The following is a 15,148-nucleotide window of genomic DNA, read 5'->3' as shown; positions in this document are numbered from 1 at the left end:
TTGCTCTGTCAATCATGTTGTGATAACGATTTGCTTATAGAGTAAGTTATAACCCAGACTTTGCTCAGCTGAAGGAGACTGCAGGGTGGTAAGTGATTCATGGAGGTGCTGGGGGATAAAAATAATTAATCAGTGAGAAGTTAAAATAAGTGGAGATCCTTTTCGTCCCTCTGGCTATGCGGTGCGATGTATATCGTTTAAGAGTTACAGATGTTGATGAGGGTGGAGTTTCAAACAGTAAATTAACAGACATATATAGTCTAAACTTGAATAATCTTATCGAAGCAGAAAACAGAAAATGCTGAAAAATCTCAGCAGGTCTGACAACATCTGTGGAGAGAGAACAGAGCTAACGGGCGTGATCTAACGGGAGAAGCACTGAGTGCGGTAGCGAGTACGACTTGCTCCATTCTACCCAATGGCCTTCCAGGCGAGATCGCAACCAGTATCTAATGTTAATTAGGGCCAGGAATAATCTCCTTGGTGGGCAACATTAGTCGACAGGTTTCTGGGGCATAATCGGGTGAGTACCACAGAGTTGCTGATGCACATCAGGTGGAATATCCAACGGAGTTAGCAGTTGGAGGCCTGTTTGACCTCCGGACCCAACTAGGTCCCAGCCAGAGACCGAGCCTGTGACCAGGTTATTCTGGATCTGATGCATAGCCGCGAGATTCAGGAGGGGATGTCAGCGACACTCCAGTGAGTGCTTAGCCAATTGGAGGAGTCCCAAAGGCTGCAGGCGCAAGAGATGATGCCAGTAATGCATGGCACCAAGGCCAACACTGCTAGGGTGGCAACTGCAGTGGAAAATCTTTAGCACGGGTCCGTGCCAGGAGTGGAGTTGTCCAAGACGTGGCTCAGTCTGTGATGGCCATGGCTGAGCGCCTCAATAGCATGTCCCAGTCACTGGGGGACGTGTCCAGATGAAGGTGGACATTGGCGCGGCACTGCGGAGCGTGGCCCAGTGACAGAGGAACATTACTGTGAGCGTCGATACCATGGTGCAGACAATGGGGAGATGCCAGGGCTGGATGATGCAGGGTCTCTGGAGCTCACTCCAGCTGCCCCTTCCCTCCATCCCACGGAGACCCCCAGGGCCCTACGGGCACCATCCGAGAGGAGGGAGCGGCGGAGGCCGACCTGGAGCCTTCCAACAGGGAGCCGGCGGAGGTCTCCAGTTCTTCCAAGTCCCCCTCCTGACACCAGCATGCCTCAAGCTCAACATGCAGAACAGGTTGGCATGGCGATGCCAGTATCATTGGTAAGGTGACCGGAGCCCTCCAGTTCCAGGGCATCCAGAGGTCGCCCGCCAGGGGTATCAAAGACCACAGGCTGCCTCCACCTCTGATGTGTATCCTGGGGACACGTCTAGACGTAGCTGTAGCACAAAACATTAAGGCGATTGAGGATCACTGAGTGGGCACTGGGGATGGGAGGGTGGGGTGGTGGGGGGGGGGGGGGGGGGGGGGGGGGGTGCGGCAGTATTGTTAGCCAGGGACCGTTAGGGTTTTGAATGTTCACTATTAAAATGTTACACCAGATACATGTAATGCTTTTGTCACGTTATTCCACACTGCGGGCCAGCCTGCATCTCCTGTTGCCCTCTGCTCCCCCCCCCCCTCCCAAATCCTGCCCAGATCTGGAGCCCCTGTGCCATACCATGTGCAGGTTATGGGTGTGAGCACGCTTTCAGCAAAAAAACTGGAGTCAGACTATGGCATAGATTGAGGGGCACCAGAGCGTACCTCGCAGTGGGTTATCATCACCCTCCTGCCTTGTATAGTGACCCGCTGGCAGTGCAGACACAGGCCCATCACCCTGCAGTGATGTTACACAGACCCTTGGGAGGGGAGAACAGGATAGGCGGGGGGCGTGGGGAAGAAGGGGAGGGGGTGCGATGACAGACAAAGCCTCATCCTATGAGAAGCGGGCAAGAATGAGGGCCTTCCGGGCAGGCCGGAGCCTCGCTGACGTCTGATCTTCCTCCGGCTGCTCCTGTGGGCCCGAGCATACAGGGCATCCATGGTACACATGAGGGCTGCAGGTTGTGAAATGCCACGCAAAGTCCCTGCCCGAGCCCTGGAGTGAAACTGTGGCAAAGAAGTTAAGGGCTGCGGTGACCTTCATGGCCACCAGGAATGGGTTACCTCCTCCTCCACAAGTTGCCAAGTCCGCAAGGACATGGCACAGGTGCCGCACTGTCCGCTTGCTGAGATGGAGTCTCAACATACTGTCCAACATCTCAAATGGCCAACCTTGCCTCTGCATGCTGTTGCTGGCCTCTCCTGCTGGGTCCCACCCTGGCCTGATGGGTGGCTGGAACCTCAGGGTGTGGGGCGGACTCCTTCACATGGGTTACCTCCTCGATCCTATTTCGACAGCTGCCTGGACTGTCACCAGCACTGCCAGCACAGCTTCTGCAGCGTCCACAACATCATCCGTAATGAAGAGGGTGTGAGACCAATAAGCCTCTCTGGGTGCCATGTAACCAGCCAGCTGGCCAATCCACCCACCCCTTTGGGTTGTGGGGGTGAGACCCACGCAGACACGAGGAGAATGTGCAAACTCCTCACGGATAGTGACCCGGGGCCGGATCAAACCCGGGTCCTCAGTGCTGTGAGGCAGCAGTGCTAACCACTGTGCTGCGCTGCCTCTATGGTGTTAATGCCTCCGGATTCAGGCAAAGTGTCCAGGCCTCACAGTTTGATTAGCTTACTCAGCAATAACACTCGCCTGTGACCAGGCACGTGTACCCATGAGATTCCACTCAAGAATATTTTGTTTATTGAACGGTCAACAGCAACAAAGATTTGAAAATCAACCACGCAACAATCCACACACCACACCAGCCGCCAAACAACAAGGAAACTCCCTCCAACTTTCCACTGACCATCAAATAACCGCCCCCCCCCCCTCCCCCCTCCCCCAGTGAGCCAAAATACTCCCTACCTCGAACGCTATCCACTTATTAACCAAGGCTACCATCCCCCCTTGTGTTCATATCCAGCCCCGAAATCCTGAGGTTTTGCCTTCTGGAGCGATTCTCCAGATTCTCCACCTTCTCCCTCAGCCACTTCTGGTTTGCCTGCATCAGTTCCACCTCAGTCACCGAGGCCAACCACTCCTCGTACTCTCCAGCGCCTCCTCCACTTTCTGGATCACCAGTACCTAGGGCTCCACTCATCCCTTCCTCAGCCTCATCTGGTCCCCTACCTTTAGGTGCTTCTTCAGCAAAAAGGCCACGTCTGCCTTTGGACTATTCAGGTACACGAACATACGCCACTGTTTAACCAGCCCATTCAGTCCTCTCACGTTCTATGTGACCAGCCTGGTGAGGGGGCCCCCTGCCCCCTTCCCTGCCGATCAACCATATCCCTTTTTGAGCCAGTCCCCGACCCACCAGGCCCACCCTTGGATGTCCACCATCACGATCCCCTTCCAACTGCGCCACACCTACCACACCCTTGTCTGCATCCCTCCCCCACTCACCTTCAAGCAAAGAAACAACTGCATCCCCCTCTCCACTCCTGCCTCCTGGCAACCCCCCACTTCACTCCCGTTAATTAGCCCGCACAACTACTATGGTGGCCCGTCCAAGGCCTCCAACCTCCCTACCTTCCCCCTCCAAACCACCTGACCTTACATCCCCAAAGAGTAACAAAAGATGGACTCACCATCGTTGTTCCCCTATGAAAAAAATCTGCCGTCTAAAATACGCATCATCAAAAACTTTAAAGAACACACAAAACTCATCCAAAATTCAATGTCCTCACACTAACGGTCCATTGTCCCTCACAAACTCCATCGCCTCCTCTGGCTTGTCGAAATAAAGCTCCTGTTTCTGGAAATATCTCACATGCGGACCGGGTATAATACTCCAAACTTCACCCCCTTCTCAAAGAAGGCAGCCTTAATCCAGTTAAACCCGGCCCTCCTGTTTGCCAGCTCCGTACCCAGGTCCTGATACACATAGAACATAGAACAGTACAGCACAGAACAGGCCCTTCGGCCCTCGATGTTGTGCCGAGCCATGAATACCCTACTCAAACCCACGTATCCACCCTATACCCGTAACCCAACAACCCCCCCCCCCCCAACCTTACTTTTTTATAGGACACTGCAGCTCGCTCCCTTCCCAGGTACATTTCCTGGTCTGCCTCGCACATCGAAGAATCTTCTCCTTGTCCAGAAAGCGGTGCAACTACAACCGTACCACCATCGCCCTCGGCGGCTCGCCCACCTGCGGCCTTCTCATCAGCGCCCTGTGAGCTTGGTCAACCTCAAGGGCCCGAACAAGGCCCCCCCCCCCCCCAACTATTTCTCCAGCATTTTTGCCACGTTCGTCCTGACATCCGCACCTTCGATGCCTTCAGGCATCCCGACAATCCTGAGGTTTTGCCTTCTGGAGCGATTCCCCAGATCCTCCAACTTCTCCCACAGCCACGTCTGGCATCAGTCCCACCTCAGCCACTGAGGCCAACCGCTCCTCGTACCCCCCACCACCTTCTCCACTTTCTGGATCGGCAGGCCCTGGGGCTCCAGCCTCTGCTCCACTCCCACTATCCCTGACTTAAGCAGTTCCACCACCTTGGCCAGCTCTTCCAGGGCCTCTTTCCCCTGCTGCCGAAACGTATCATTGTGGAACTCTATCAACTACTCCGTCAATCACTGGGCAGGGCAGCGTGCCCCCCTTGACCTCCGCCATCTTATCCCGTGGTGCACCACGAATACGCTCCTACTCCCGCTTCTCTTTCCTTCTTGCACCATTCCTCGTCTCTGGATCCATCCACAAGCCACACCAGAGGAATATTACCTTCCCCAGGCATTCTTGCACCTCTTGCTCTCAAATACTTCGTCCTTCGGACAGGGAAATCCTCCTTGAGCAGGAGACACCAAATGTGCGACTGCTCACTCCATGGTCGCCACCAGAAATCCCCGATTTTCCAGAACTTTCCGTTTCAGATTCCAGCATCCTCAGTAATTAGCTTTTTTTTCGCTTTTTTGAAGTGCCACTGATAGTGGCTGTTGCATGAGAAACAGTAAGAATTTTCAAAATGATATTTTTGCAGTTAAAACACCAACACATTTCAGATTTTTATTTGGAACATAGAACGTACAGTGCAGAAGAAGGCCATTCAGCCTATCGAGTTTGCACTGATCCACTTAAGCCCTCATTTCCTACCCTATCCCCATAACCCAATAACCCCATCTATCCTTTTTGGACACTAAGGGGCAATTTAGCATGGCCAATCCACCTAACCTGCACGTCTTTGGACTGTGCGAGGAAACCGGAGCACCCGGAGGAAACCCACGCAGACACGGGGAGAACGTGCAGACTCTGCACAGACAGTGACCCAGGGGGGAATCGAACCTGAGACCCTGACGCTGTGAAGCCATAGTGCTAACCCATTCAACCCATAGAAAATGCCTATCATTAAGATTTGGCAATGGCTTCAAGATGACCTGATTTTCTCATTGACCTACAGTGTAGGTTTTATGACGTTTCCTTCAAGCAGGGCAGCTGACAGTTCTTCCTGTGAAAGAAGTTTTTAAGTGGTGCCAAGTTATTGGGCGAGGAGATCAGATGGGAGGAGGTTTGAGATCTATACCCTTGCATTCCTTTGTGCAGGGTTGTGTTTGCTTGCTTTTGCACATTATTACCGTGCTCATTTTTAATTAGCATAACTCTTTCAATTTGCCATTCGTAGTAGAGGTCATGATAATATTTGTGGTTCAGCATTATAGTGGTGATTTGGATCAGATAGAGGATGAGGTACTGCTTGCCTCAGGCAAAGTTTTCTTTTGAGGGGGGCAGGGTGGGGCAGAGGCTGCTGCACTTAAGTTACTGGTTATGTTTTTTCACTTATGTGCTTTCAATAGCTCCCAGAATGTTCATAGATTAATTCTCCAATCAAAATGACTAAAGGCACTTGCCTCTATTTGCAGGCAGGTGTTGGCATTGCAACCCTGGAGGAAGACAATACCTCTCTCGTAGATAGATGAAAACCTTTTTAGGGAGATGGACAGGAACGTTTTACCTGACTCTCCCTCCCGAAAAGTTGAAAGCCATCACCTTATACCGATGCAGAATCAAACCTGGGACCTGGCGCCGTGAAGCAACAGTGCTAACCACTGTGCTACCAGGAAGAGTCCACAGAGGGACTTGAAAACCATCGTGATCATTTTAAAACCAGTATGGTTCTTGGCCAGGAGCCAGTATCAGTCAGTGAGTACGTGGGTAATGAGTGAATGGGACTGGGCGTGAATTTGGACATTGACAGCCAGGATTTGGATGACCTCACGTTTATGGAGGATGGAAAGTTGGATGCTGGCCAGGGTGCATTTTGGGATGACTAACAAGGCAAGGGAATACATAATGAACAGTAGGGCACTAGGAAGCAAAGGGAGACCTTGCGGTGCATGCCCATAGCTCCTTGAAGGCCGAAAGACAGGCAGATAAGCTGGTTAAAAAGGCATATGGTGTACTTGTCTTTATTAACCAAGGCATAGAATATAAGAGCAGGGAGGTTATGATGGAACCATATTAAACACCCATTAGGCCACAACTGGAGTACTTTGTGCAGGAAGGATGTGATTGCACTAGAAAGGGTGCAGCGGAGATTCACCAGGATGTTGTCTGGGCTGGTGCATTTCTGCATTGAAGAGAGGCTGGTTAGGTTGGGGTTGAGTGTTTTGGTTTCATTTTCGGTTTGTTCATTTGGACTGCAGAAGAAGAAACACTGCGTTAAAAACTGCAGGAGGTTTCCCTGTTTTCTTTTAAAGCTGTTCCAGTGAACGGAACGCACATTGGGTGTGGCAAACTGCCTTGGTAACCTTAAAGCTAGAGTTGCTTTCCTGAAGAAGTTTTGAATCTGCTGGTTGGAAACTGGATCAGAATCTCAGGGAAAGGACCAGTTCCATTCAAGTGAGATTACAGTGTGCTGGGTCACTCCCTTGAAAGGGGTTTTGGTTTATTGGATTTTGTTATTGAATTGGAACAGCTAAGGGGGATTCATTGAGTTATATACATAGATTACTGTAGCTGTTGTGTCTTTTCATGTTTGTAATTGATAACAAATTCTTGCTAAGTGTTTTATATATGTCAACTACAATCATATAATACTCTTTGTTTTGATAAAAGCGCCTTGGAAGTCTGATGAATCACACCTGAAGTCAAGGCTCTTGTGCTCATCCTGGCCAAATTCAACATAAAAGGTATAGGTCAGGTGAGCTTCATAATTGGAGTTTCTCAGCCCTGGCCCATAACCAGAGCAAATTGAGAATGTGGGTCAGGCAACTTCAGCAACAGTCCAAGCAGATCATTTCTGGCGGGTTTTGGCCCAGGTAACGTTTGACCAGGGTAAGTTGGTGAGACTGGTTTGCATAGACAGGTATACCCCAAATTATCCACCCAATGATTAACTCTCGTCTACTGGATTCAGGCAGCAGTTGAGTAGTTAGTTCTTCTCGCGGGTACGTCATCGTACACGTTCAAGAGGAGCTACCTGATGAGAGTCTACTATAAGCTATCCACAATTTAAAGTGAACTAGTTTGCAGATAATTGAAATTTGATGCAGATACACAAAAGATCTTTAAATATACAGTATGACTCAGGGCTGAAATGGAGAAAAGGCCAAATACTGCCGGATATCTGCAACAAAACCAGAAAATGCTGGGAACACCGAGCTATTTAAAGGTTGCTTCTGTATTTCTCTCCTCAGCTGCAGCACCTGTGCTGAGAATTTACAGCATTTTCTGGGTTTGTTTCTGTTGAAATTATTTTGATAGTTAGGACAATGCTGCCACCTGCTGATAACTTTCAGAATTGACAAGATTGCAGTAATGACTCTGGCTCTAAAAACGAAAACCTCTGTTCAACTGCTGGTAGGAAAGTCGAGTTTATTTTTGATTTTTTTCAGAGGCCCTTTGTCTTGATTTCTTCAGCAGATCTGTCAACGGTTGTTAAATTTACTTCTATCACTTCTGGGTGTTAAATTTAAATCGGGGATAATACTCCTGCAAGTCATGGGATCAAACCTTACTCTAATCCAAGGTGACATATTGGCACAGCATGGAGAAAAGTCTGCAATGTTAGTGATTCTGATTTTAGGAACATAGGAATTGGGAACAGAAGTAGACAATTTGAGCTGCCCGGCCATTCAATTAAATCATGACTGATCTCCTCTTGGTCTCAAATCCACCTTCCTGCCTGTACCCCATATCATTTTAACCCATTTTTAAAGCAGAAATATATCTATTTTCTTCTTGAAATCGTTTAATGACTCCGATTCCACCGTGCTATGGGCCAGTGAGTTCCACAAATTCACCACCCTCAGCGAGAAGTAGTTCCTCCTCATCTCAGTTTTTAATCTACCGCCTCTCAACCTATATCTGTGACCTCATGTCCTAGATTGCCCCACAAGGGGGAACATTTGGTCTATGTTTACTTTATCAATCCCTTTTAGCATTTTCTATACCTCCATACCTCTTATCCTTCTAAACTCCAGTGAGTATAAGCCCAAACTGCTTGATCTCTCCTCATACATCAACCCCTTCATCCCCGTAATTAATCTGGTGAACCTCCTCTGAACTGCTTCCAATGTCACCACATCCTTCCTCAAATAAGGAGACCAAAACTGGACACAATACTCCAGATGTGGTCTCACCAAAACCCTATTAATTGCAACAACACTGCTCTACTTTTATACCCCAGTCCTTTTGCAATAAACACTAAAATTCCATTTGCCTTTTTAATTGCATGCTTTTCATTTGAGGTATTAATCCATTTAATCACTCCTTCCTTCCACCTTATATCAGACCTCTCCTGTTGTTCTTTTCTCCCACCCTCTCTTTCCCTGCCTCTGTATTCTCTAATGTTTTGACCTGCAATCTTTACCCTGTTTCTCTCCACAGTATTCGTCCAAGCATCTGCAGCATTTTGCTTGTGTATCAAACCAAAGTCATGTCCTTTGGTAGATGTAAAAGGATCCAATGGTGCTATTTAAAGAGTAGGAATGTGGTCTCTTTTTCTTCAACCAACACAATCAATAAAGGAGTAACTGGTCATTATTGCTGTGGGACCTTACTGTTTACAAACTGGCTGCTGTCCTTAAGATGTGAAAGGTGCAACATAAATGCATGTTCTTCTCTTTACCCATAGTCTTTGCCCATCCATGTGTATTCTTAATATCTTGAGACATCAATCCTGTGTTCATTGCTAGAGCCCGGACCTTGTTTTTTTCTAAACACATAAATCTCTTCAGCTTAAAATACAAGTCTATCCATGATTTACCTCCCCTAACGAGTGCGAGTCATCTAACACCCAAACTGCATTCTAGACAGGCTGCCAAAAAACTTTGGTCTGCTAACTTTATTTTGATTTGAACCTTTTGACCTCTGTTTTCATTGCAACACTTTCATTTTCCTATTGTATCAGCCTTACTATGATTCAGAACTGTTTCCTTTCTTTCAAATCTCCAAAAAAGTAGTCAGACAGGATGCACATCAGCCCGCTGCGTTCAAATTATTAATCATTGGACCATTTGTTGTTCAGGTTACATTCGAACAAAGAGCTGAGATAATTTTCTAATTTTACCTATACCGAAATAGAAAATGTGAACACAACTTAGTTATTCTCCATTAACCTAAGAACCTTGCGGGATCTTGCTATGGGGTTGGTTTAGCACAGGGCTAAATCGCTGGCTTTTAAAGCAGACCAAGGCAGGCCAGCAGCACGGTTCAATTCCCATACTAGCCTCTCCGAACAGGCGCCGGAATGTGGCGACTAGGGGCTTTTCACAGTAACTTCATTTGAAGCCTACTTGTGACAATAAGCGATTTTCATCATCCTTTGTTTCATTGAGCCAAAATGGCTACAGGTGACTAATCAGTGCCACCTGTGGCAGAAAGACAGAATAGCAGGAACTACTGTGACTTGTTCGTGGCACAGCAAAAGGGAATTCTGAAGAATTTCTCTAGATGTAGCCATGTCGAAGTAACTTTGCATGATATTAAGAAGTCTTATTTTATGTTTTAAGCTCAAATGTTCACACAACCCGATACCCCGCAGAATCATTTCAGCATTATTAGTGATCGAGTTTGCTCGTAACTTCAGGCAATTCAAATTTGTTATTGAGTGGGACAAAGATGGCTTTGACAAAGGGTCATCTGGACTCGAAACGTTAGCTCTTTTCTCTCCCTACAGATGCTGCCAGACCTGCTGAGATTTTCCAGCATTTTTTCTTTGGTACCACCTCCATCATCACCAGTTGTCTGTCCAATAAAGGAGTGACCCAGTAATGGTTGGTTGCACCAGCAATGACCAGACAGACTCTGTTCGATTTTTCACTTGACATATTCGATTCTTGCTTTGTATAATTCGTGGTTGGAACTTGTTGGGTGGGATTCTCTGTCCCGCCGTACCAGTTTTCTGGTGCAGTGCGACCTCGCTGCCAGCAGGATTCTCCGTCCCGCTGACTGGCCAATGGGGTTTCCCGTTGTGGGCAGCCCCACGCAGTCGGGAAATCCCCGGGCGGAGGGCGCTGCCAGCGCAACGGAGAATCCCGCCAACGGAGAATCCAGCCCGTTGTTTCTTTCTCCAACAAGCACGTTCAATGTGCCCCTTTTTACCACAATTCTTGCATTTTGCATCTTTACTCCAGCCATCAGTTGCTGTGTGTCCAGTTTGTGCACATTGATGGCCATTTCAAACCTGTGTCACCATTCGGATTTTAATACTCAAACATAATTGTTGGTTTCATTTGTGGAACCCATACCTCTCGGTAATGACCAAGGGTTTCGGTGAGAAATGGCTCTGCAATATCGCCACTATTTTACCATAAGTTTCGAGCCTGGTTTCACCAAACTCCATGGGAGATTGAAAGATCACCCCCATCCACCCCACTGTGTCCAGGAAGGTTGGGACTACCATGTCCGCCAAAATGTTGTTTGACAAAGTATTTGAATCTTTCAGTGTGTGAGCACCAGCGCTTTCATCATATGGCCCCATGGTGCCATTTTTACTATGGATAAGGAAGCTTTTTTTTAAAGCAATACCTTGTTTATTTTTTTCAAACAAGATAATCCTGAACAAGCCTGTTCCTTTCCTCTGCTCTCAATCAATTTGTTATTTTACTTACTATTCACAGAAGAGGGAGCACATGAGAACTGTTCCAGAATGTTCCGAGCAGAGCACATGGCAGCTGTTTGAGAAATCCCTACAATTCACAGCTCCAGGATCCCAGGTTCGATTCTGGCTTGGGTCACTGTCTGTGCAGAGTCTGCACATCCTCCCCGTGTGTGCATGGGTTTCCTCCGGGTGCTCCGGTTTCCTCCCACAGTCCAAAGATGTGCAGGTTAGGTGGATTGGCTGTGCTAAAATTGCCCTCAGTGTCCAAAATTGCCCTTAGTATTGGGTGGGGTTACTGGGTTATGGTGATACGGTGGAGATATTGACCTTGAGTAGGGTGCTCTTTGCAAGAGCCGGTGCAGACTCGATGGGCCGAATGGCCTCCTTCTTCACTGTAAATTCTATGATAATTCTATGATTGTTGGACTTGCTACATAACAAAAATAGCAAAGACATGAAATCTTCAAAAAAGTTTTGGCAGCACAGTAGCATTGTGGATAGCACAATCGCTTCACAGCTCCAGGGTCCCAGGTTCGATTCCGGCTTGGGTCACTGTCTGTGTGGAGTCTGCACATCCTCCCCATGTGTGCGTGGGTTTCCTCCGGGTGCTCCGGTTTCCTCCCACAGTCCAAAGATGTGCAGTTTAGGTGGATTGGCCATGATAAATTGCCCTTAGTGTCCAAAATTGCCCTTAGTGTTGGGTGGGGTTAGTGGGTTATGGGGATAGGGAGGAGGTGTTAACCTTGGGTAGGGTGCTCTTTCCAGGAGCCGGTGCAGACTCGATGGGCCAAATGGCCTCCTTCTGCACTGTAAATTCTATGATTCTATGAATGCAGAAGGAGGCCATTTGACCCATCGAATTTGCACCGACCCTTCGAATGAGCACTCTGCCCCTGGCCAAGTGTCCACCTCACCCACTCCCCGTAACCTAATCTGCACATCTTTGGACTGTGGGAGGAAACCCACACAGACACCGGGAGAACGTACAAACTCCACACAGTCACCCAGGGCCCTGGAACTATGAGGCAGAAGTGCTAACCATTGTTGCTGTTTCTTCCAAAATCTGTTTAAACTTTTGTTTCTTCAATGGTTTCTGCTACTATTCAGCACTCCTCCATTGCCAGTTTGGTGCAGTAATGTTTTTAAACCTTTCTTGATGGCTGCAGGGTGGATCACTTTTTCTTACTCATCGAGTTTCTGTAGCTCTTTTTAGAGTTGTTTGCTGTGTGGATTCAGCCACCTTGTTGCCGGTTTACTTTGTGGTATTTTAAAAGAGAAGCTTGCAGACCACGAAGGTGTAAAATAACAAGAGTTTTATTGGAAAGGTGTTGTCACACAGGCTGCTAATCCATCCAAACAGCTGATGATATCAGTACGTCGCATGATCAAACGCTTAAAGTCTCCCTGTTCCATCTTGGAACAAATATGAATATACAAGAGGCGATGACAACATTTTTTATATCTGTCTGTCTTCATTGAGAGGAGACTCTCAAGATACAGAGAGTGGTCTATATGTTGATCTTATTTATAGGCAAGGCATTTAACTGTGGGATCTGGCTTGAAGAGGACTTTGTTTCCTGGGTGTTTAGTGAGAGGCCTATTTTTTCACATGCTTCAGAGAAAGAGTCAACAATGACCTGGAGCTCTATTTCTGAGTGAGTGCACACAAAAGTATCATCTGCATATCAAAGTTGTAAGACTGTGGGTTGGATTGGTTTTGGATTGAAGAGTTGGTTGAACAGTTCCCCATCTTTTCTATAGATTATCTCCATATGTGGGTAATTTGCTGCAGGTGAGGTGCAGTATTACAATGAGGAAAATGGAGAAGAGGTTCGGTGCAATGACACAGCCTTGTTTGACCCAATTTTCAAGAAGTTTATAATGGTTCCGTACTGAAAATCGCATGTCACAGTGGAGAGGATGGAGGATGGTGACAATTTCTGAGAGCCAAATTTGAGGAGGATACTCCATAAGCCTTCGCTGTTGCGAGCCAATGCTTTTGGGAGATCAAAAACAGCCAGGTTCAATGGGTTGGTGCTGTTCCTTGCACTTTTATTGAACTTGCTGTGCAGGGAACATCATGTCTGTGGTACCTCTCGATAGTCAAAAACCACCGTCACTCTGGAAGGAGTTCCTTGGCCACTGGTTGGAAGCAGTTGAAGAGGATTTTTCAATGTTCCCCCTTTAGCAGATAGCAGGGTGATTTCCTCCCTGGTACCACAATCAAACGTGTCTCCCTTACTGAACATAGTGTCGATCAATGTCCCAGAGATCCCTGGCATTTGCTCTTCTTCCTAGATGAGGAAACCAGGTTGTACAGCCGTTCCAGCATGGTTTCTCCATCATGTTTCAGAATTGCGCCAGGATTCCATCTGTTCCTCGGGCCTTGTTGGTTTTCCACTAATGTTTTTTCAACTTTGCCCCAGACTGGAAGAGCGCCATGACTGAGTCGGGTAAGGTCTTGAGGAATGGAGTTGAGAACATTCGACTCGAAGAGAATCTCAATTGAGGCGTTTTTCCAAACTATTTTCTCCAGCAAGCACTCACTGCCTCCCTATACTTGGAACACCCCCCCCCCCCCCCCCCCCCCCCCCCGATGCTTGGTACTCAGTGGGGAAACTGATTAATGGCAATCTCCACCTCAAAAGGACAAACAAGTGAAGATAGGCTAAACCTGTATTAAACCTCACTTTGAGAAGTGTGCAATTCACGTCACCAAAAAGGTGAGAGGCACTGGAAAGAGTGCTGTGATCTACAAGAATACCAGAAATGTGTGGTAAACAAAGCTGGGAAGGATTGATAAGCTGGGTTTCTTTTCCTTTGAAATAAAAGAGTGAGGGGTGACTTAGTAAAGGTTATGAAAGGTTTAATAGGTTGAATACATAGATAATATTTTGTCTTGTAGAATAGAGCAGAACTAGAGATCAATGTCAAATAGTCACCAAGAGATTCAATTACCCAGAGCGGTAAGAAAGAAATGCTTGTGACCACAGGGAGTGGTGGAAGCAAACAATATGGATGCATTTAAGGGGAAACTAGAAAACATACAAGGCAATAGAATGTTACAATAGTAGATTCAGATGAGGAAAGATGGGAGCCTGTGCAAGTGAAGCATGAATACTGGCATGGACTGAATGGGTCAAATGGCCAGTTTATGTGCCGTACATCCTGTTATTCATGACTGGAGCTGGTGTGGGGTGTCAGCGGTCGGGATGGAGCGGGAGAATAAAAGGAACGTATTTTGAACTACAATTCAGCCAGGAAAGGATTTCCCTGCACAAAGCATGGATGCAGCAGCCATTACCTAATATCTTGGGGTAGCTCAGGAGCTCAAAGGGCACAGGAAATATACCACTTTCAGTACAAACTGTTCTTTCTGGGCACTAGATGTACTGCACTACAATTACCCACAAAATTGGGCAAACTGCATTCAATCAATCAGTGATACATGCAGAACAGGGAGGATGGGACTGAAGTTAAGCAGCTTGCCCATAAATACCTAGGGCTGGATATTTCCGCCCCACCCGCCACAAGAACACCACGGGCGAGGTGCGGACAATGGAGAAGCCCATTGACCTCAGGCGGGATTCTCTGGTCACCGGACGGACACGGCCGGAGAATCCCGCCCCTACAGTGAGTCAGTCAGTCATCCACTTTGGAATATTGGTCGCAATGAAGATTACATTTTTGCCAAAATGCCTCTCTGGGAGTCAGTTGCTTTACAGGGAATTTAAGATATATTTTGCTCTGCATCCACTGAGGTATCTACATTTCAGCAACAGGAGAAGGAATCAGGGACTTGGGGGAATTAATAGACTTGACATCAGCTGCTACAACCAATTTGCCTGTGCCACACTGAAGGAATTTTTGAAATAAAATTTTTACCTTAATATTCTGATAAAACATTAGTTTAATCAAAATATTATATACTCGTTACTGAAATGCACATTATTTGAATATCCTTTTGAGTTCCCAATGAGTCATTTCATTTTAGTCTTAATAGTATTTTCAATTGC

Source organism: Scyliorhinus canicula, chromosome 9 (assembly GCF_902713615.1).
Source record: "Scyliorhinus canicula chromosome 9, sScyCan1.1, whole genome shotgun sequence".
NCBI lineage: Eukaryota > Metazoa > Chordata > Chondrichthyes > Carcharhiniformes > Scyliorhinidae > Scyliorhinus > Scyliorhinus canicula.
This window is presented reverse-complemented; position numbering follows the sequence as displayed.